General features: G+C 48.6%; 1 protein-coding gene across 1 annotated transcript in view; it reads right to left on the reverse strand.

Moving 5' to 3' along the window:
- LOC115088208 (pre-mRNA-splicing factor PRP46-like) overlaps positions 1 to 22,489 on the reverse strand; it is a 273,466-nt gene that overhangs the window by 225,140 nt on the left and 25,837 nt on the right. The gene's annotated exons all lie outside the window — the stretch shown is intronic.

Consider the following 22,489-nt stretch of genomic DNA (forward strand, 5'->3'; position numbering starts at 1 on the left):
AGGCTATCCAAAAAAGTGCGTTAACAACGCATTTAAAAGGGCATTATATTATGATAGGGATGCACTATTGAATCCTTGTGCAAAACAGGACAGCTCGCAGGTAATAACATGTGTAACAAAATATTCACCGATGTCACGTAGAATTATCAACAGTATGCGTCAACACTGGCATTTAATCCAAATGATTCCTGGTTTAGAAGAATTGGAATTCAGAATGGCTTTTTCTAGAAGTAAGAACCTTAAAGAAATTTTAAGTCCGTCAACTTTACCATCTGTTAAATGCAATATTAATACAACTATTGAGGGCACAACACTTTTGGGACATTTCAAATGTGGACATTGCAGAATCTGCAATCAGACACTTGAATTGAAGACTTTTACATGTCCAGTAACTAAGTCCATTTATACATTGCGCCACTTTACTACTTGTCAGAGTACTTTTGTGGTATATATTATTAAATGCCCATGTGAAAAAATTTATGTCGGACAAACATCTAGAGCCTTCAGATTACGCATTGGTGAACACAAAAGCTGCATTAAACATGGTAAAGAAACAGCTCCAATAGTAGCACATTGTTTATCTGCTAAACATCGGTTAGAAGATCTTTGTTGGTTTATTCTTGACCATGTTACTACAGATATCAGGGGAGGCAATCGTGAAAAAATACTCCTAAAAAAAGAACAGCAGTGGATATACAAATTACGATCTGAAGAACCATTGGGTTTAAATAGTAAGATTGAATGGAACACTTTGATTAATTTGTGAGACAATTTCCTTACAAATTTAAAGAATTGGATTTGAAATGGATAGCCTTTGGCTATATGATTGAAACTACATGTCAATGAATTTACAATAGTGCCACAAAGTTTGTTCAAGAATTGTGACGTCAATACGTAAAAAATGAAGGGGTGCTCTGTGATTGGTTCACTTCATGAAGGTTTGTTATACAAATAGAGGCGCCATGTTTAAATGTCTTCAGACAGACCCGATTGTAGAGACGTCCTTGTCCAGCAGTAGTGAGTACTTGTATTAATTTCGACTTTCGAAAAGTTTTATAAAGTGCTGTAATACTTAAAAGATACTTTGAATGTTTCAGAGTTTGCCCTGATGCAGGTTCCGAAACGTTGCCAACGTCGGCGGCTTCTGTTGAAAAATTGAAGCGATTGCGGCAACTTCAGCTAAAGGTTTTGAAGTGGACCGCACAGTCAAAAGACACGTGGGCTAAAGGATGACAAGATAAGGTTTTGTCGGGACAAGATAGGCTCATTGCCATCATTTAAACAGGTTCTGTTATTATCACTGTCGGGTGACATTAACATCAGACCGATGCAGTTTATGGAAACCCTATTACCGGAAGTTAATTTGGAAGACAGTGTGGCTATTTGATCTTAAAAACTTCATGTTTTGCCCTTGAAACATATAATCTGAACTTTGGTCAACAAGAAGTGTTAAGGATGAACGTTGAACTTGATCCAGTAATTTAATATATACCAACGGGATACTTATAAAGAATTAGTTCAAGTATTGAAGACATCATTAATCGTTAATTCTGTACTCATATTGACATACATCTAGACTGTGATTTATGAGTGTGTGCGATATTAGAAGTTTCACTGAGTTCAAAATTTAAATATCGAGTGAGATTCATTGATGTCATCAAATTGATTAAACTATTTAAAAAATTAGTTCAACATACTAATGGCATAATTTTTTCAAAACTCCGCATTCTGTTGGCCAGTTCGGTTTGTGATAATGAGTAGAAATTCATATCACTCTTAAATGGCAAAGAAATTATCAGCCACGTTTTCTAAAGTAATAGAAATTTAATTTTGAACTCAGATGGTTGGACCATAGGCCATTTTGAATATCTATTTCTGAGCTCAGAAAATAAATGAAAATAATGACAGTTTTTGTGAAATAATGAAAAATTAAAAAAAAGTTTGTTTAATAAAAATTGTATTTTATACAGTATTATCGTGATATATTTTGGGATTCATTAGGTATCAGTCTATTCACAACTAGTTGTAATTTTGTTTCATATTGTATACTAGTTTTTCTCCCTGGCAAGACAAGTGTCCCAAAAGGCAAGGGCATCGGTGAGAGAATTGTGAATGGGGATGAGGATTTGCACATCGTCTGCGTAGAGGTAGAATTTGAGGCCAAGGTCTGTGAGAAGCTGACAGAGGGGTGTAAGGAAAATATTGAATAAGGTGGAGGAGAGAGAAGAGCCTTGGGGAACGCCTTGGGACAAAGGGTAGAGTGCGGATTTGGCATTTCCTATTTTGACGGCAAATTTTCTGTTGGATAAGTAGGATTTGAACCATAGCAGGGCTAGGCCCGAGATACCTATTTCGGTCAAATGGTGGATGAGGTAGTTGTGATTGATGGTAACAAAGGCGGCTGAGATGTCGAGAAGGGCAAGGAGGTAACAGTTGCCCTGGTCCATGCCTCTGAGTATGTGGTCCGTGAGGGAGAGCAGGAGTGTTTCGGTATTGAGGGATTTGCGGAAGCCAAATTGGGCGGGATGCAACAAAATTGTTGTTTTCGATGTATTCAGTAAGTTGGGTGTTCACAATCTTTTCCATGATCTTGGAGATGAAGGGCAAGTTTGAGATCGGGCGGAAATTGGAAGGGTCTTTGGGGTCTAAGGAGGGTTTTTTAAGTAGAGGTCTTACGATCGCTTGTTTGAGGGCGTCAGAGACAGAGCCTGAGGAGAGGGAGGAGTTGATGATGTCTGCTATAGGTTTGGCAATAGTGTTTGGGATGGAGAGGAGGGTTTTTGTGGGTATGGTGTCTGAGAGATGAGATGCGGGTCTAAGTTTTCTGAGGATAGATTCCACTTCTTTGGTAGAAGTCAGGTCAAGAGTTTGGAAGATTGGGTTGGTGGGGACAGGTTGCAGTGGGGCGGGATAAGGGGTCATGGGAGAAGGGTATTGGAATCTGAGGAGGATGTTGGTGATTTTTGTGAGGAAGTACTGGGCGATTTCTTCACTCCTGGCAGAGGCTTCGTTGTCAGGGAAAGGGGGTTGGGAGGACTTGGTGAGATCAGCTACATAGGTGAAGAGAGCTTTCGGGTTGTACATATATTGGTGGATCTTAGCAGCATAGAAGTCTCATTTGGTTTTGAGTGTGGTTGTTCTGTAGTAGTGAAGGGCAGTTTTATAGCTTGAGGTAAGTTGAGGAGAGAGGGCTTTACGCCAGATTCTCTCTCGCTGCCTAAGATTATTTTTTAGGGCTCTCAGCTTTGCTGTGTACCAAGGTTGGTGGTTTTTTGTAGATAGTTGCATTTCTCGTCTGGTGAAAGGGCATAGTTTATCAGCAATTTCAAGAGTTATGCTGAACCAGGAAGTGATGGCAGTTTCAGGGTTGGAGCAGTCAAGGTTTGTGGATGCGTTGGAGATTGCAAGTGCAAGTTCATCTCCTGGGCAGGGTTTCCTGAAAGCAATGGTAGTGTTGCTTGTAGGGGTGGGGGTAGTGGGGGTGGTGAGTGGTAGGGAGGCTTCCATGAGGAAGTGGTCAGACCAAGGTACAGGGGAGCAGGTGGGGGGGTGGGGAGGTAGAAAACAGTGGTTAATGAAGATGAGGTCGAGGGAGTGTCCAGCTTGATGAGTGGGGGAGGTGACAATTTGTCTAAGACCTATTGCTTGGAGAGCAGTGAGGAATGTGTCACAAGAGGGGGTGAGGTGGGTGGCATCAACATGGAGATTGAAATCTCCTAGTACGATAGATGGGATTTCAATGTCGATGTTGGCGGAAATTACTAAACAAGTAATGGTTCGAATTTGGTGTAAATTTAGAAGCTCTGGGCTTTTTGCCACAATTAGCCAGTCATCTAGGTAAAGGAATAGTTTTAACCCTTGTTTCTGAAGGTGGGCCACGGCTACTACTAAACATTTGGTAAATACCCTGGGTGCTGAGGAGAGGCCAAATGGGAGGACCTTGTATTGATAATGTTGGGCACTGACTTGGAAACAAAGGTAACGCCAGGAAGCTGGGTGTATCGGAATGTGAGTGTATGCATCTTTGAGGTCCAGACAGCACATCCAATTGTTGGGCTGTAGAAAAGGCAAAATGGTTTTCAGAGAAGACATCATGAATTTCTTCCATAGAATGAATCAGTTTAGAGAACAGAGATCCAGGATTGGACATAAGCCTCCACTTTTCTTCGGAATGAGGAAGTATTGAGAATAAAATCCCCGGCACTGCTGATGATGTGGCAGAACTTGAATCACATGTTATATGAGTAGCGATTGAATTTCTTGTAGTATGATTGGAACTTCCTCTGCTTTCCGTGTGGATGGGATTAAGCGTGGGAGTCTTGGCAGTGAGTGGAATTTTAGTTGGTAACCATTTTTTATTATACTTAGAACCCAACAATCTGTTGTGATCCGGCTCCACTCCTGAAAAAATGATTGGAGACGGCCTCCTACAGGTATTTATAGCCGTGGCCTGGATTGGCTCAAAAAGATCGTTGGGGTTTCGGAACCACTTGTTGTGGCTTCTTCGTTGTTCTCTAAGATCTGCTTCTACCCCGAGATGGAGGTACATGTGGATGCAATCTTGGCTGGTACGGTGGAGATTTGTAAGAACTGTATGGCCTATAACAGCATCTAGGATAGAAACGTTTCCAATATGGAGGGCAATAACGTCTTCTCGTTATTTGTTCTTGAGGTGATGTTAATGAGGCCACTGCCACACTTTGGTCTTTTAGTTGCGTCACTGTTTCTTTTAGTTTTTCTTCGAATAGGTTATCTCTTCTATATGGGAGGTTTGCCAATTTGTCATGGACTTCTTCTTGGATTGCGCTTGCTCTAAGTCATGCTATCCTGTGGGTTGCAATGGTTGATGCCAAAATCCTAGCCGAGGCATCAAAGTCCTCATAGATCGTTTAGAGAAGATGACGGATTGCTTCTTCCATATCCGAAATGCATTGTTTCTGGTGGGTATCGGCATCAAATTGTTGGGAATCAGGTTTTATTTTCTGCAGACATTCATATAAATACTGCACAATATAAAATTGATGTTGTTGGATTTTTGCGTTAAGCACTGATCCTTGAAAAACTTTTTTCCCCCAAAGTCATCAAGATATCGGCTATCTTTAGTTGGAGGAGTGCTGGAGTATAGTCTTGTCCTTCTAGCCTTCTTCATGGCTGATTCCACAACAATAGATGCATGTGACAAATTGGTTGAGGTACAGTATTTCGATTTTTGCATCCTAAATTTCAGATCCGTCTTTTTTTAGGTAGTTGGCCCTGAGAAAGGCGATTCCCACGCCTTGTCCATCACTCCGTCCAAAACAGAGTGAAAGGGTAAAGCTGTTGGCTCCATAGGCATATTGAAGATCTTTAATAGGCCATGGACCTCTGCTCTTGGATCTGGGAGCTTTTTGGTTTCTAGGTTTAAGGTAGTACCAACCTTTTCAATGAATTTTGGATAAGATCTTCTGGAGGTGAAGATGGCTCCAGTTCTTCTTCCAGAGGATCCGAAGGTACTCTTATTGTTACGCACTCCTCCTCCAGAGGGGAGGAGTTAGCAATCTGTTCTGCTTTCCTCTTGAAAGTGGGAGGAGTTAGCAATCTGTCATGATCTGCTCCTCCAGAGGGGAAGAGTTAGCTATCTGTAGTGCTTACCCCGCCAGGAGGGCGGAGTAAGTAATCTGTTAGCGAACTGCTGTTAGATGCTCCTGTAAAGGAAAGAGGTAGCAATCTGTTATGGATCAACTCCCCAGGGAAAAGGAGTTGGCAATCTGTTCAATGATACTCTTCTGAGGAGAGGAGCTAACAATAGGTATATTGTACTTCGCTACTGGGATAGCAATCTATCATGCCTCTGCTACAGAGTAGCAATCTGTTATATATAGGCTGCTGGCAAGTCCCATAGAAAGAGGAGTTAGCTATCTATATAATACTTCCGTAAGCGGTGTTTAGTGGTCTGTAGTGGTTGGCTCCCACAGAGTGACAGTAGTGTAAGGAATAACCACTTGGAGGAAATGGTGAATCCCTGGGCTGATGGCAGATGACAGCGCCCCCAGGAGGAGATCCTGAGAGGAACCACCGGCTAGGCTGGAATATGAAATAAACACAAATAGTTCTTTATTAGGCTGGAAGCTGAACCACCAGTGGTGGCAGAAGTGAGTCGATGTGTCTGGCAGGGCTGAAGTCCTTCTGATACTGGAATATAATCTCTGGGTTGCTGAGCTGTAGAGAGAGACTAGAAGTAGTGAGTAGAGAGGGTATACTGGATACAAGATGGTACCACTCACAATAGTAGATGGCTGCAATGGTCTCTATGCCACAGAGAGTCTTCAGTACATTCAGGAACAGGAGCCGTAGGTGAGCACTGGTTCCCACAAACAGTCTGTAATAAGAACTCATAATAGCTGTATATGAAATGGCTTCTAGAGTAGAAGAGAGTCTGTAAAGGATTCTAGGAACATGGGCCCTCGTGGAGCGAGTACCGGGTCCTATCTGCAATCTTGCCAATATAACTCACGATCTCCGTACATGCGATAACGTCTTGGCCGGAAGGGAGTCTTCAGAGCTATAGGAATGTAGGCCCTCGTGGAGCGAGAACAGATTCCTATCTACAATAGAACTCACTGTGTTCACGTCTGCGATCGCTTCCAGGCAATGAGGAGCCTTCTGAGTATTCAGGGACATAGGCCCTCGAGGAGCGAGTACCGGATCCCGTCTTGGCAATCTGAAATCAAGAAGAGAGAGCGGAGACCCCGTGGAGCAGGTACTCCTGGTAAGTTTGAAAAGGCCGAGCAGTGGAGAAGAATTCCCATGGCTACCGAAGCAAGTCCAAATGGAGTTCCTTGCTAACTCGTTAGAGGCTAGCAAACAAAGACCTTTTAAAGTGAAAATGGATGACGTCATTATGGGGGGACGCCCCTGAGGTTCGCGCCCTTGCTGGTACAAAGTCTGGAGCGCGCGCGCCCCCTTACGTCATCAGGAACATGGCAGATCCGTAGGTCAAGCCAGGCCGGGGACAGGGAGAAGCCGCGGCTGCATCTGTCCGGCAGAGCCGAAGGGAGTCACTCCCAAGGTAGAGAGGGTGGCGCGAGGGCGAGAAGAGGCACGAACGCAACACTTATGGAGGATTCTGGGGAGGATGTAGGGAAATGAGATGGTTTTTCCCTTGGAACTGGGATTGGGCTTGTAACTTGTCTGTGGTCATCCTTCATGGAGGGGACATCAGGGGAAGGTGATTTACCGAATTCCACCGAGTCTTCGCCAGATGGACTGGATGGAGGAGGTAGATTTTGGGAAGACACTAAAGTCACAAAGAAAGTTTGAAGGATACCAGTGATTTGGGAAAAGATTGAGAAGCTGCTGTATGCAAAGATTTGCCAGTAGAACTTGACACTCTCTTCCTTTTTTTTTGCGGGAGGAGTGTCAAAATGTGTTCCCTTGTGTACAGATGGGTGATTGGATGATGAAGAAGGTGGGCGCTGTGGAGTGTCCGGGACATCTTCTCCTTAAGATTCTGTTATTTCTATTTCAGAATCAATTAATGAGTGAGAAGATGGTCTCGAATGACGGGGCTCTTGAGTCGTGTGCTATTTTTTGTCAGCCAAAGGAGGTGGCTGACAAAATTAAGGCTAAAAGAACAGCATTCAAGAAATATAAAAGATCCCAAAGGGAGGAGCAAAAAGAACAATATTTGATTCAACTGAGGGAGACAAAGAAATTAATCAAGTCGGAAAAAAGTCAAGCGGAAGAGAGGATTGCCAAGGAGATAGCAAATGTTGCTTACCTGATGTAACAGGTGTTCTCACAGGACAGCAGGATGTTAGTCCTCACAAATGGGGTGACATCGAGGATGGAGCCCACCACGGAAAACTTCTGTCAAAGTTTAAACAGAACTTTGACTGGCCCCTACTGGGCATGCCCAGCAAGGCACTGACCCTGCAGCCAGCAGGGGTCTCCCTTCAGTCTGATTTTCAAAGCTACAGGCAGTGCCTAGAAAGTAAAAATAAAACGAACCCAACACCGCGGGGAGGCGGGCGGGTTTCGTGAGGACTAACATCCTGCTGTCCTGTGAGAACACCTGTTACATCAGGTAAGCAACATTTGCTTTCTCACAGGACAAGCAGGATGGTTGTCCTCACAAATGGGTGAGTACCGAGCTGAAGATGTCCCGACTTGCACCAAATGAACCCAATGGTGTGCAGCAGGCACAACAACTGAGGAGAATTTGGGAAAGGGCATCCGCACCCTACCGGGTAGGTGGAAGGGTGTTGGTACATCAGGATGGAAAAAGGTTACGCAAGACAGACTGGCCAAAGATGGAGTCCTGTCTTCCAGCCTTGTCCAAACAATAATGGGCTGCAAAAGTATGGAGAGAACTCCAGGTTGCAGCTTTGCAGATGTCCGGAAGCGGCACCGATCGAAGGTGTGCCACTGACGTCGCCATGGCCCTCACAGAGTGTGCTTTAACACGGTCTTGAAAAGGAATGCCAGCTTGCTCATAGCAAAAAGAAATGCAGTCCGCCAACCAGGAAGAAAGAGCCTGCTTACCCACAGGTTGTCCCAACTTATTAGGATGGAAAGAGACGAATAATTGAGTGCTCTTCCTGTGGGAAACTGTACGGTCTAGGTAAAAAGCTAGAGCCCGTTTACAGTCTAGGGTATGCAGAGTCTGCTCTCCAGAGTTGGAGTGGGGCCTGGGAAAAAAGATAGGTAGTACGATAGATTGATTGATATGAAACTCCGAAACTACCTTAGGTAAAAATTTAGGGTGAGTGCGGAGTACCGCCCGGTCCTGCAGGAGCTTAGTGTAAGGCGGATAGGTAACTAGGGCCTGTAATTCACTAACCCTGCGAGCTGAAGTAACAGCCAAAAGGAATAACACTTTCCAAGTGAGATATTTCAAGTCACAGGAGTGCAGAGGTTCGAAAGGAGGTTTCATTAGACGACCAAGAACCAGGTTAAGGTCCCAGGATGGGGCCGGAGGACGCAAGGGTGGCTTTAGATGGAGTAAGCTCTTAAGAAAGCGTGTTACTAGGGGTTGTACTGAAATAGGATTACCCCCAATACCCTTATGGAAGGCGGCTACCGCACTGACATGCATTCTGATAGAAGAGGTTTTAAGACCTGATTCAGAGAGATGCCATAAATAGTCCAAGAATTTGGAGATTGGACAGGAAAGGGGATCAAGGGACTGAGAAGTGCACCATGAAGTGTACCTTTTCCATTTGTATGAGTAAGACTTTCTTGTGGAAGGCTTTCGTGAAGCTATCAGGACTCGAGAAACGGAATCTGAAAGGTTAAATGGTTGAAGGACTAACCTTTCAACATCCATGCCGTCAGGGACAAGGCTTGGAGGTTGGGATGGAGGAGGCATCCGTCGTTTTGAGTGAGCAGATGCGGGTCCATTCCCAGAGGAATGTGCCTGCGGATGGAGAGATCCTGGAGTATTGGAAACCATACTTGGCGTGGCCAGTAAGGTGCTATCAGGATCATGGTTCCTCCGTCCTGGCGTAGCTTCACGAGAGTCCTTGACACAAGAGGGAGTGGAGGGAATGCATAGAGCAGACCGGTTGTCCACTTGAGGGAGAAAGCATCCCTCGGCCGAGAGTGCTGGCTCCGAATGAGAGAGCAGTAATCGTGCACTTTGTGGTTCTGAGGGGACGCAAAGAGGTCTATGCGGGGAGAACCCCACTTGTGAAACAGAGAGGTCGCTACCAGAGGATCGAGTGACCACTCGTGTGGGTGGAAGACTCGGCTCAGCTGGTCTGCCAATACATTGTCTACTCCCGGCAGGTAAGTGGCCCTGAGGTACATGGAGTGGGAGAGGGCTTCCGCCCAGATCTGCGCAGCTTCCTGACACAGAAGGAAGGAGCCTGTGCCTCCCTGCTTGTTTATGTACCACATGGCCACTTGGTTGTCCGTCTGGATTAAGATTATCTGATGAAAGAGATGATCTTTGAAAGTGCGGAGCGCATAGCGGATTGCTCGAAGTTCCAGGAAATTTATCTGGTGTTCGGCTTCCTCTTTGGACCATAACCCTTGGGTTTGAAAGTCGTCCACATGGGCTCCCCAACCGATGTGAGAAGCGTCGGTGGTTAGGATTACTTGCGGATCCGGTGGAAGAAAAGGTAAGCCCTGAAGGAGGTTGACCTGAGTCGTCCACCAGGTTAAGGATAGGCGCAGCGCTTGTGTGACTGTGACTATGGAGGACAGAGGCTGAAAAGCTTGAATCCATTGGTGTTGTAGAGTCCATTGTGTTACTCTCATGGCTAGTCGGGTCATGGGAGTGACTTGAACCGAGGATGCCATGTGTCCTAGGAGAATGAGGAACTGGCGAGCCGTGGCAGTGTTCTGAGACTGGAGCTGGCGAGCCAGAGACATTAGGGTGTGGACCCTCTGAAGTGGAAGGTAAGCCTTTGCCTGTAAGGTGTCCAAGTCTGCTCCAATGAAGAATAAGGTTTGAGACGGGACTAAGCAAGATTTCTCGTAATTGACAAGAAACCCTAAGGAAAGGAGTGTTTGAATTGTCAATTTTAGGGAGGATTGAGCTATCTGTTGGGTGGAGGCCCTGATTAGCCAATCGTCCAGGTAGGGGTAGACGTGGACACCTTCCTTCCTTAAGAATGCTGCTACCACTACGAGACATTTGGTAAAGACTCGTGGGGCAGAAGCCAGACCGAAAGGTAGGACACGGTATTGATAATGGTCGTGGCCTACGAGAAACCGCAGATATTTGCGATGGGATTGTGTGATCGCAATGTGGGTATAAGCGTCCTTGAGGTCGAGAGAGCACAGCCAATCCCCTCTTTGTAGCAGAGGGAGCAGTGCACCTAGGGTTACCATTTTGAACTTCTCTCTTTGAAGGTATTTGTTGAGGGCTCGAAGGTCCAAAATGGGACGTAGTCCCCCTGATTTCTTTGGTATTAGGAAGTATCTGGAATAGAATCCCTTGCCTCGTTGAGAGGGAGGAACGGGTTCTATAGCATTTGATTGCAGAAGAAGAGACACTTCCTGTTGTAATTGAGCCAAATGGGTGGATAGACTCCACGCTTGAAGAGGCGGGGAGTCTGCCGGAAGAGTTATGAAGTTGAGGTGGTAACCCTGTGCGATAATTGTTAGCACCCACTGATCTGAGGTGATCTGTAACCAAGGTTGTAGAAAATGGTACAGTCGACCTCCTACAGGAATGTCTGGAAGAGGGGTTTGGCATGTGTTCCCTACAAGGGAGTCAAAGGCCAGCCGCAGGCCCCGGTGGAGGGGCTACAGTAGGCCTTTGTTTCCTAGGCTGACGCGGCTGAGGCCTAGTAGAGGATCGAGCTGGACGAGGCCTGGCCGATGGGAGGGTAGTAACGGCGTGGCCGAAAGAACGACTTCTTAGAGTCCTTCTTAAGTGGTTGTTTGGAGGAAACCTCAGACGGAACAGAAGAAAGTTGTTTCAACGTCTCGTGGTGATCTTTTAATTCAGCTACAATTTGCTGAATTTGTTCCCCAAACAAATTGTCCCCTAAGCAGGGTAAATCCGCTAAACGATCCTGGACTTCTGGGCGAAGGTTGGATGATTTTAACCAAGCCCAACGTCTGGCCGAAATGGCAGTAGCTGAAACCTTTGTGGAGGCATCAAAGATGTCATAAGCCGTTCTGATCTCGTGCTTCCCTGCTTCAAACCCTTTGTTAAGAAGGGCCTGAAGCTGTGGCTGATATTGGTCAGGTAATGTGTCAGCAAAATCTTGCATCTGTTTAAGGATGGCTCTGTTATATTGCGTCATGTAGAGTTGATATGAGGCTATGCGAGAAATCAGCATAGCTCCATGGTACACTTTCCGTCCCACACTGTCCAGGAATTTATAGTCCTTGACCGGCGGAGTGGAGGAGTGTGGCTTTAGACGCTTGGCCTTTCTTTGTGCGGACTCAACCACAACAGAGCGATGATCCAGTTGAGGCTTTTGAAAGCCTGGTGCTGACTGGACGAGGTATGTGGAGTCAGCCTTCTTGTTAACTGGTGATACAGATGAAGGAGATTCCCAGTTTTTCTTTAAGAGATCGAGAAACACCTGGTGAATGGGGATGGAAGCGATGATTTTTGGAGCATCCAAAAATTGAAGCAGTTCCATCATCTGGTGTCTGTCATCGGTCTCAGATTGCAGCTGAAAAGGTACAATTTCGGACATCTCCTTTACAAAATTAATAAAGGAGAGATCCTCTGGAGGAGATCTTTTTCTACTCTCTGTAGGAGAAGGCGGTGATGGTAAATCTGTGTCAGAAGATGTATCATCACCCCAGGTATCATAGGGATCACTTGGGGGTTGAAGCCCCGATGGACCAGGTTGAGGATCCAAAGGCATCGAAGGAAACCTTGGAGGAACCGGTGGTACAATCGGTACTGGGAACGGCATCGAGGGTTTCGGTGCTGCCGATGGAGTCGGTGCCGGTCTTGGAACCGAGGGAGTCAAAGGATAAATCGGTGGAGATATTCGAGAAGGCACCGATGGGACCACCCCGGAAGGGGGAATCAGGAACGGTGTTTCTCCCGCCGATGAAAATCCAGTCGGAGACGATGGCGCTGTCGGTGCTACTGGAATCATCGATGGAAGGGCATGTACAAGTGCCTCCATACGTTGTAGTAGCGGTGCCAGCGCTTCCACCAAAGGTTCGGTGGTCGGTTCCTTCCTCGGTGGCGGAGTCGGTGCCGGGGTCGATGCCGGTGGCGGTGCCGGAATCGGTGCCGGAGACGGTGCCAATGGAGGTTGGAATTTTTGCATCGCTTTCTCGATGGCCTCCTGGACCAGCCGGTCCAGTTCTGCCCGGAGACCAGGGGTAACAATACCCGGCTCGACGGGAGAGGGAGGCTGAGGCAGAGCCGGAGGGACCACCGTAACCGGTGGGATCACGGCTCCCACACCCCGAGAGGGTGAGGGTTTCCTCGATGCCTGCGAACGAGACGTGGACGGTGCCAAGTCTGATCGAGGCCTCTTAGTCGGTGGCTCGGCTTGTTCAGAGGTCGATGACTGTGGATCCTCGACAGGCCGAGACTTGTGCCGTCGATGGCGATGCTTGTCCTTCCGGTCTCCTCGCCCATCCGGGGAGGGGACAGGAGTCGACGGCCGAGAAGTCATCGATGGTGGACGGTCACCGGAGGGTTGACGATGGTGGTGCAACTTCGACAGTGCCGGTTCCGATGACGTCGATGCTATCGATGGCGTTGGGGTGGGTGCATGGAAGAGGAGCCCCATCTTCTCCATCCTGGCTTTGCGACCCTTAGGTGTCATTAGGGCACATTTGGTGCAAGTCAGGACATCATGCTCACTTCCCAAACACAAAACACAAACCCTATGGGGGTCAGTGATTGACATAGTCCGGGTACAATCCGGGCATCGACGGAACCCCGTCGCCATGGCTTAAGGCCAAATTTAGTCGCGGGCTCGGTAATTGCCAACAGGCCTCAAGGGCCAAATTCGACGGTAGTCGAAGAAAAAAGGCAAAAAACTTACCGGTTTCCGCGGAGGTGACAAAAATTTGTCGAAGGGAGACCCCTGAGGGGCAAATTTTCTTCGGAAAGAAAAATACCGAATTCCTGTCAGGAACGTGGTAAGAGAGCTCCTTTCACCGCGTGGCAACTGCTGCGCGGAAAAAAGAAGACTGAAGGGAGACCCCTGCTGGCTGCAGGGTCAGTGCCTTGCTGGGCATGCCCAGTAGGGGCCAGTCAAAGTTCTGTTTAAACTTTGACAGAAGTTTTCCGTGGTGGGCTCCATCCTCGATGTCACCCCATTTGTGAGGACAACCATCCTGCTTGTCCTGTGAGAAAAAGAATGGTAACAAAACATTTTTCAGATATATCAGTGAAAAGAGAGAAGTTCAAAGCGGTATAGTGAAATTGAAAGGTGGAAATGATCAATGCGTGGAGAGAGACGAAGAAATGGCAGATATATTAAACGAATACTTCAGTTCTGTGTTCACTAAAGAAGATCCTGGAGAAGGACCATCTCTAGACAGCAAGAAACTGGAAGGAAGTGGAATAGACGAAAACCCTTTTACAGTAGAAAATGTATGGGAAGAGATAAAGAATCTGAAAGTGGACAAAGCCATGGGACCTGATGGGATTCATCCAAGGATAATGAGGGAGCTCAGAGATGTGCTGGCGGGTCCGCTGTGTGACCTGTTCAATAGATCCCTAGAAACAGGAGTGGTGCCAAGTGATTGGAGAAGAGCGGTGGTGGTCCCGCTTCACAAGAGTGGGAACAGAGAGGAGGCTGGTAACTACAGACCGGTTAGCCTCACTTCGGTGGTGGGAAAAGTAATGGAGTCACTGTTGAAAGTGAGAATAGTGAACTATCTACAGTCCGGAGAATTACTGGACCTGAGGCAGCATGGATTCACCAGGGGAAGATCCTGTCAGACAAATCTGATTGACTTTTTTGACTGGGTAACCAAGGAATTGGATCGAGGAAGAGCGCTCAATGTCATCTACTTAGATTTCAGCAAAGCTTTTGATACGGTTCCGCATAGGAGACTGGTGAATAAAACAAGAAGCTTAGGAGTGAGTGCAGAGTTGGTGACCTGGATTGCAAACTGGTTGACGGACAGAAGACAATGTGTGATGGTAAATGGAACTTTCTCTGAAGAGAGAGCGGTTTTAAGTGGTGTACCGCAAGGATCGGTGTTGGGACTGGTCCTGTTCAATATCTTTGTGAGCGACATTGCGGACGGGATAGAAGGTAAGATTTGTCTTTTTGCGGACGACACTAAGATCTGCAACAGAGTGGACATGCCGGAAGGAGTGGAGAGAATGAGACGGGATTTAAGGAAACTGGAAGAGTGGTCGAAGATATGGCAGCTGAGATTCAATGCCAAGAAGTGCAAAGTCATGCATATGGGGAGTGGAAATCCGAATGAACTGTATTCGATGGGGGGGGGAAGGCTGATGTGCACGGAGCAGGAGAGAGACCTTGGGGTTATAGTGTCTAATGATATGAAGTCTGCAAAGCAATGCGACAAGGCGATAGCAAAAGCCAGAAGAATGCTGGGCTGCATAGAGAGAGGAATATCGAGTAAAAAAAGGGAAGTGATTATCCCCTTGTACAGGTCCTTGGTGAGGCCTCACCTGGAGTACTGTGTTCAGTTCTGGAGACCGTATCTACAAAGAGACAGAGACAAGATTGAAGCGGTACAGAGAAGGGCGACCAGAAAGGTGGAGGGTCTTCATCGGATGTCATACGAGGAGAGATTGAAGAATCTAAATATGTACACCCTGGAGGAAAGGAGGAGCAGGGGTGATATGATTCAGACTTTCAGATACTTGAAAAACTTTAACGATCCAAAGACAACGACAAACCTTTTCAGTCAGAAAAAAATCAGCAGAACCAGGGGTCACAAGCTGAGGCTCCAAGGAGGAAGACTAAGAACCAATGTCAGGAAGTATTTCTTCACAGAGAGAGTGGTGGATGCCTGGAATGCCCTTCCGGAGGAAGTGGTGAAGTCCAAAACTGTGAAGGACTTCAAAGGGGTGTGGGATAAACACTGTGGATCCATCAGGTCTAGAGGACGTGTATAAAGAGGAGGCAGCAAAACACTGCACGGAGCGGCAGTAGCCACAGAGGCATTCACGGAGTGGGATGCCAGTGGCCAGTGGTTGGTGTTCCACCTTCATGGAGCGGAAGGATGGAGGGCTGCCATCTCCAAATTAAAAAAAGAAAAAAAAACAAAAAACTGGGATGGGTTCATGGGCTATAGATATTACCAATTATTAGGATTTTCAATATTTGATGATAGTTAATGCAGAGATTACTTACCTGATAATCTCGTTTTCCTTAGTGTATGCAGATGGACTCAAAACAAGTGGGTATAGTGTGCTCGTGCTAGAAGTAGGAGACGGATCTGACGTCAGCACGGGTACATATACCCCCCGCAGGAAGTGCAGCAATTCAGTAATCTTCCTTGCAAAAGCTGTATGGATATATGTGTAGCTGACCGATCGATTAAATGAACAGGATTACCCTGACAGATTGATAGTAGCTGGAGACCGCCAGTGTTCTCAACCGGAAGGCGTCGACACCCGGCAGGGTGGATGGCCTATTATAAGAAACATGGCTTACCATGAGTCGGTGAATCCCCATGTATGCCGGCAGCCGGGCGGGATGCTGAGTCCATCTGCATACACTAAGGAAAACGAGATTATCAGGTAAGTAATCTCTACATTTCCTAGCGTGTAGCAGATGGACTCAAAACAAGTGGGATGTACAAAAGCTACTCCCGGACTGGGCAGGAGGCTGCCCGAGGTCCGTTCAGGATTGCCCTCGCAAATGCTGTGTCCTCCCTGGCCTGGACGTCCAGACGGTAGAATCTGGAGAAGGTATGGAGGGAGGACCACGATGCCGCTTTACATATCTCTGCAGGCGACAGCATCCTAGTTTCTGCCCAAGAGGCCGCTTGCGCTCTGGTAGAGTGAGCCTTGACCCGTACAGGTGGTGGTTTTCCTGCCTCTATGTAGGCTGCCTTGATAACTTTTTTGATCCAGCGGGCGATGGTTGCCCGTGAGGCCGCTTCCCCTTGGCTCTTCCCGCTGTGAAGGACGAACAGGTGGTCCGTCTTTTGTACTGCTTCTGACATTTCCAGGTATCTGGACAGTAGCCTGCCGATGTCGAGATGGCGTAGTATTCGACGTTCTTCTGACTTCTTCAAACCTTCCGTGGTGGGCAAGGATATGGTTTGGTTGAGGTGGAAGTGTGAGACTACTTTGGGTAAGAAGGAAGGAACCGTGCGAAGATGGATAGCAACTGGAGTGATTCGGAGAAACTGATCACGGCAGGCAGCGCCTGTAGCTCTGAGATGCGGCGTGCTGAGCATACGGCCAGCAGGAACACCATCTTCAAGGTCAACAAACGGAGGGACAGGCCTCGAAGGCTAGGAATTCCAAAACTAGGTTGAGGTTCCACAAGGGCACTGGCCACTTCAGTGGCGGGCGAATGTGTTTGACTCCTTTCAGGAAACGTGAAAGGTCTGGGTGTGTGGCAATGCTGTTGCCGTCACTCCGGGGACCATAGCAGGATAGCGCTGCCACCTGAAACTTGATGGAATTGAGGGACAGACCCTTCTGAAGTCCATCTTGCAGGAAATCCAAAATGATAGGGAGTTTAGCGGCATGTAGATTGGTGCCGTGAGATTCGCACCAGGCTTCAAATACTCTCCAGATCCTTATATATGTTAGTGATGTGGAGAACTTGCGTGCTCGGAGGAGTGTATCTATTACCGGCCCCGAGTATCCTCTTTTCTTCAGTTTAGCCCTCTCAATGGCCAGACCGTAAGAGAGAATTGAGCTGGATCCTCGTGGAGGATGGGACCTTGCCGCAGCAGGTCCCTGTGTGGAGGCAGTGGATTCCCTGCCAGTAGTCTTCTCATGTCTGCGTACCAGGGTCTTCTTGGCTAGTCCGGGGCCACTAGAAGAACTAGTCCTCTGTGCCGCTGAATCTTGTGTATAATGGCGCCCAGCAGGGGCCATGGAGGAAAAGCATATAGCAGGATCCCCTGAGGCCATGGCTGTACCAGGGCATCGATCCCCTGGGATAGAGGATCCCGGCTGCGGCTGAAATACCTGGGTACTTGAGCATTGGACCTGTCCGCTAGTAGGTCCATGCCCGGCATCCCCCACTGATCCACAATCATCTGGAAAGCTGTGGGAGACAGCTGCCATTCCCCCGGGTTTAGGCTTTCTCTGCTGAGGAAGTCTGCCGTGGTGTTGTCCTTCCCGGCGATGTGGACGGCGGAGATGTCCTGGAGATTTGCTTCCGCCCAAGTCATCAGGGGGGCTATTTCTAGGGATACCTGTCGGCTTCTGGTTCCACCCTGTCGGTTGATGTATGCCACTGTGGTGGCATTGTCCGACATCACTCTGACCGCTCTGTTTCGAAGTCTGTGGGCAAATCGCAGGCATGCTAGCCTGACTGCCCGTGCCTCTAGTCTGTTTATGTTCCACCCCGACTCTTCTCTGTTCCACCGCCCTTGGGCTGTGAGTTCTTCGCAGTGTGCTCCCCATCCGTTCAGGCTGGCATCTGTCATGAGCAGGGTCCAGGTTGGGGAGGACATTCTTGACCCCCGGCTCATGTGGCCGGGCTGCAACCACCACCGTAGCTGATTCCGCACTCTGGCTGGTAGAGGTAGGTGTACCGTGTAGTTCTGTGATTGTGGGCTCCACCGAGATAGGAGAGTGCGTTGTGATGGTCTCATATGAACCCGCGCCCATGGTATCACCTCCAGAGTGGATGCCATAAGGCCGAGGATCTGTAGGTAATCCCAAGCTGTGGGCCGGGTGGCGCTCAGCAGGGCCACCAGGCAAATCCGGAGCTTTGATCTCCTCATGGGGGTCAGGCTGACCTTGTCTTCCTTGGTGTCGAATCGGACTCCTAGGTATTCCAGTGACTGCGAGGGCTGAAGGGAGCTCTTGTTCGTGTTGACTACCCATCCTAGGCTTTCCAGTAGAGTTATGACTCTGCTGGTTGCTTGGTGGCTTTCTTCCGGTGATTTTGCTCTGATCAGCCAATCGTCCAGGTAGGGATGAACGAGGATTCCTTCCTTCCTGAGTGCTGCTGCCACCACTACGATTACCTTGGTGAACGTCCGGGGTGCAGTGGCTAACCCGAAGGGTAGTGCCCGGAACTGGTAGTGTTGATTCAGGACCTTGAAGCGTAGGTAGCGCTGGTGTTCCTGATGAATTGGGATGTGTAAATAGGCCTCCGACAGGTCCAGGGATGTAAGGAACTCTCCTGGTTATATTGCACGTATGACCGAACGTAGGGTTTCCATGCAGAAGCGTGGGATCCTTAGGTGTTGGTTGACCAATTTGAGGTCCAGGATGGGCCTGAATGTACCCTCTTTCTTGGGAACAATAAAGTAAATGGAGTAATGTCCAGTATTTATTTCCCGTGTAGGTACCGGGGTTATGGCCTCGAGGGCCAGGAGTCTGGTCAGTGTAGCTTCTACTGCCGCCCTCTTGCGGGGGGCGTGGCAGGGAGATTCCATGAACTTGTCCGGAGGGGTTCGAAAGAAGTCCAGGTAGTACCCCTCTCGGATGATGGCTAGGACCCACTTGTCCGAAGTTATCTCGACCCATCTGCGGTAGAATAGGGTTAGCCTGCCCCCTATGGCTTCTTCCCTTGGATGGGTCGGCTGAATCTCATTGTGGGGTGCGGCTGGGGCCTGGACCCGAGCCGGTTCCCCTCTTGTTGTGCTTGTTCCGAAAGGGCTGGTTCCTGCCCATAGGGCGGGGCACTTGATAGTTGTTCTTGTAAGGGTTGAAGCACTGGGGGCTTCTGCCTCTGGTGGACCTGGGGAAGGGACGCTGGTTTCTCTTCGCCTTGTCCTCCGGCAGGCGAGGTAATGGGGAGTCGCCCCATTTGTTGGCCAGTTTCTCTAGTTCGCTGCCGAAGAGGAGAGATACTTTGAAGGGCATTCTCGTGAGGCGTGTCTTGGAGGAGGATTCAGCAGACCAATTTCGAAGCCAGAGTTGTCTCCTGGCTTGCACTGTGGACGACACTCCTCTGGCTGCTGTGCGCACTAGATCGGATGCCACATCCGTGAGGAATGATAGTGCTGATTCCATGTCTTCTCCCGGGGTGTTGTTCCTGGCTTGGGATAAACAGGAACGTGTCACCACGGTGCAGCAGGCCGCAATCTGCAGGGACATGGCTGCCACCTCAAATGATTGTTTCAGTATGGCTTCCAGGTGCCGGTCGTGTGCATCCTTTAGTGCCGCTCCTCCCTCCACTGGGATGGTAGTGCGCTTAGTGACCGCGCAGACTATGGCGTCCACTCTAGGGCATGCCAGAAGCTCCTTGGTCGCTGGGTCCAGGGGGTACATGGCTGATAAGGCTTGGCCCCCTTTGAATGAGGACTCCGGTGCATTCCACTCCAGGTCAATTAGCTGTTGTGCCGCCTGTAAGAGAGGAAAATGGCGAGACTTCTGTCGCAGGCCCTCCAGCAGGGGGTTCATTCTAGGTTCCCCCGCGGTGCCTTGGCCCGGGATAGCGAGTTCCGATAGGCATTGGGATACAAGGTCCGGAAGCTCATCCTCTGAGAAGAAACGTCTCATGGTTCGGTGTGGCTCTGTCCCCGAGGGAAGTTCTCCCTCCTCAAGGGGCTCGACTTCCTCCTCGGAGAAATCCGTGTCCCCCTAGGTGGGGCTTCTGGGTGGTAAGAGCCTGTGCCTAGGCCTCGAGGGTCCTGGGGCGTGAGGGTCTTCCGGTGGTGCATATGGCTGGTCCGCCTGGGGTTCAGTTTGCATCTTGACAAAGGCGTGAATCCCCTTAAACAACTCTACCCAAGAGATCGACGCTGGGTCTAGGTTGAGGGTCGCCGGTTCCCTGGGGGTCCCCGTTTGTGGGATGGACTCACTGGGGCCTGCTAGGTCCGGGGTGCCTCCTGAGGAGCTAGCACTGGGTCCCGGGTGGGACTGGCCCTGACCTGGATCTCCCAGGGCCTCCTCACAGTGTGCGCATAGGGTGTCTGCTTCCTCGCTCTTTGCGGCTCTGATATGGCATGCTGGGCAGAGGCCTTGAGCTTTTATTCCTGTTTCTGGAGGTGCCATTTCTGTGGGCTCGTATGTTCTTATGCGCTCCATTGCGTCTGATATGTGCGCGCAGATGTGCGTCTAGCCGTAGATGTGCGCCTTGTAATGTGCGCGTAACTTATGCGCATAAGGTTTTATGTGCGCCTAAGATTATGCGCACAAATAATTTTGTGCGCTTAGCTTAATTTGTGCGCTCTGATCGGATGGCGAGCGGCGCGGCGAAACAAGGCCAAGATGGCGACGGCGAGCGTGCGGGCAATATGGCTACCTCCTCTGAGGGTCTCCACGTGGGCAGACCCTGGAACAGCCAGGGCCTAGCCCTGCTAAGGCGGATCAACCCGGTGGCACAGCTTCCAATCGCCGACCTGTGTTCTTCCTCGATCTTCAGAGACCGGATTAAGTAGAAGATTTCCACCTTACCTTGTCTTCGGCGTTTCCCACTTTCGCTCCGGGTGGTCTCCGGCTGCGGGGGGAGAGGGCAAATACCTTCACCGCCGCGCTCGAGGGGATGCACCCGTTCCTCTCAGCCGCGCCTGAGATCGGGGGCTAAGTCTTCGCCGCGATTCGGCCACCGGACCGAGGCTGCCTCTGCGCCGCGCCTGAGGATTCGGGGGCTAGGTCCCTGCCGCGAATCGGCCACCGGACCGAGGCTCACCTCCGAGGGACCACAGAAATCACCTCGGGAAACTCAACTGGGGGAGAGACCCGAGGGTATCACCGCAGGAGTGCGGGGCTCGTCTTCAGGTGGGTTTCTTCTTTAAATTTCTTTAATTTTGGTCTAACGATCTGAGAGCGTGCAGATAGTCCCTAATTGCTATGGAGACGGAAAATACTGGGGAGCTGCACTTCCTGCAGGGGTATATGTACTAGGGGCTGACGTCAGATTGAAATCTGATCCGTCTCCAACTGCTAACAGGAGTACACTATACCCATTGGTCCTGAGTCCATCTGCTACACGCTAGGAAACTCACCTTGGCACAGGGGTCCACACATGCAACACAGTAGCTTTAGTGCAGATTATATTGGCCTCAGCGACAGTAAAAAAAAAAGTTCAAAATTTGAAGATAAGAACAGGAGAGACAGAAGAGGCGTCCATGTGAAGCGCAGACAAAAACAGACTGAGGAAACTCTAAGGCAATACCCATGTAAAACTTCCACACATGCTCAGTAGTACTCAAGGCTTTACTAACTTGTGTTCCGTTCAGAGCTGCCAGATAATGTCATCCACAGATCATGTCTACTTCATCCCTGCTGATTGACAGAAAAATGACTTTGAAAATTACCCTTAGGGAGAGTAATTTTCAAAGATGGGAATGTCTGCAGGTGCTTTTACCCACACACTTTCCACAAATTTTCTAAATGAAAGTATGCGCATATGTTCATTTTGAAAATTCTAAGAAAATACACATACAAGCTTCCCTCCAACTGCTCCCCACCATATCTTTTTTGCATGCATAAAAGTTTGCACAAAATTGGCTATGTGCATAATTTTTGTATGCAAAGACTGGCAAATATTCAATGAACCATTTAGCTTGCATAAAAAACAGTGTTTAGGAGCATAAATGGCTTTGAAAATTATTCCCTGTATGTATGCATGTATTACATATATGCATGGGAGATGTATTATTCAAGTCTTTGATGTGGCTCTCAAAAGATTTTGGTCAAAGAATCGAATAGGTTGCAGAGCCTTGACATATAGCAAAACATGCACATTCCTAAATGTATAATCCGAAGCAAAGTTCCTGGAGGAAAAGTGCATAAATCACTAATGGGGTCATTTATCAAAGGCCTCTATCGCATGTGAAAAGGCCCTTTTCGCATGCAATAGCATGCAAATTAGGGGGAGGGGAGGAGTTGGGGCAGGGAGGAGGCAGAGTCGGCAGTGTCTTTGCTGCCGGCGATAACATTACCAACGTTATCGTCGGCAGTAACGCGCCAAATAGCACCACGTTTCACGGT

Source organism: Rhinatrema bivittatum, chromosome 3, assembly GCF_901001135.1.
Source record: "Rhinatrema bivittatum chromosome 3, aRhiBiv1.1, whole genome shotgun sequence".
Lineage (NCBI taxonomy): Eukaryota > Metazoa > Chordata > Amphibia > Gymnophiona > Rhinatrematidae > Rhinatrema > Rhinatrema bivittatum.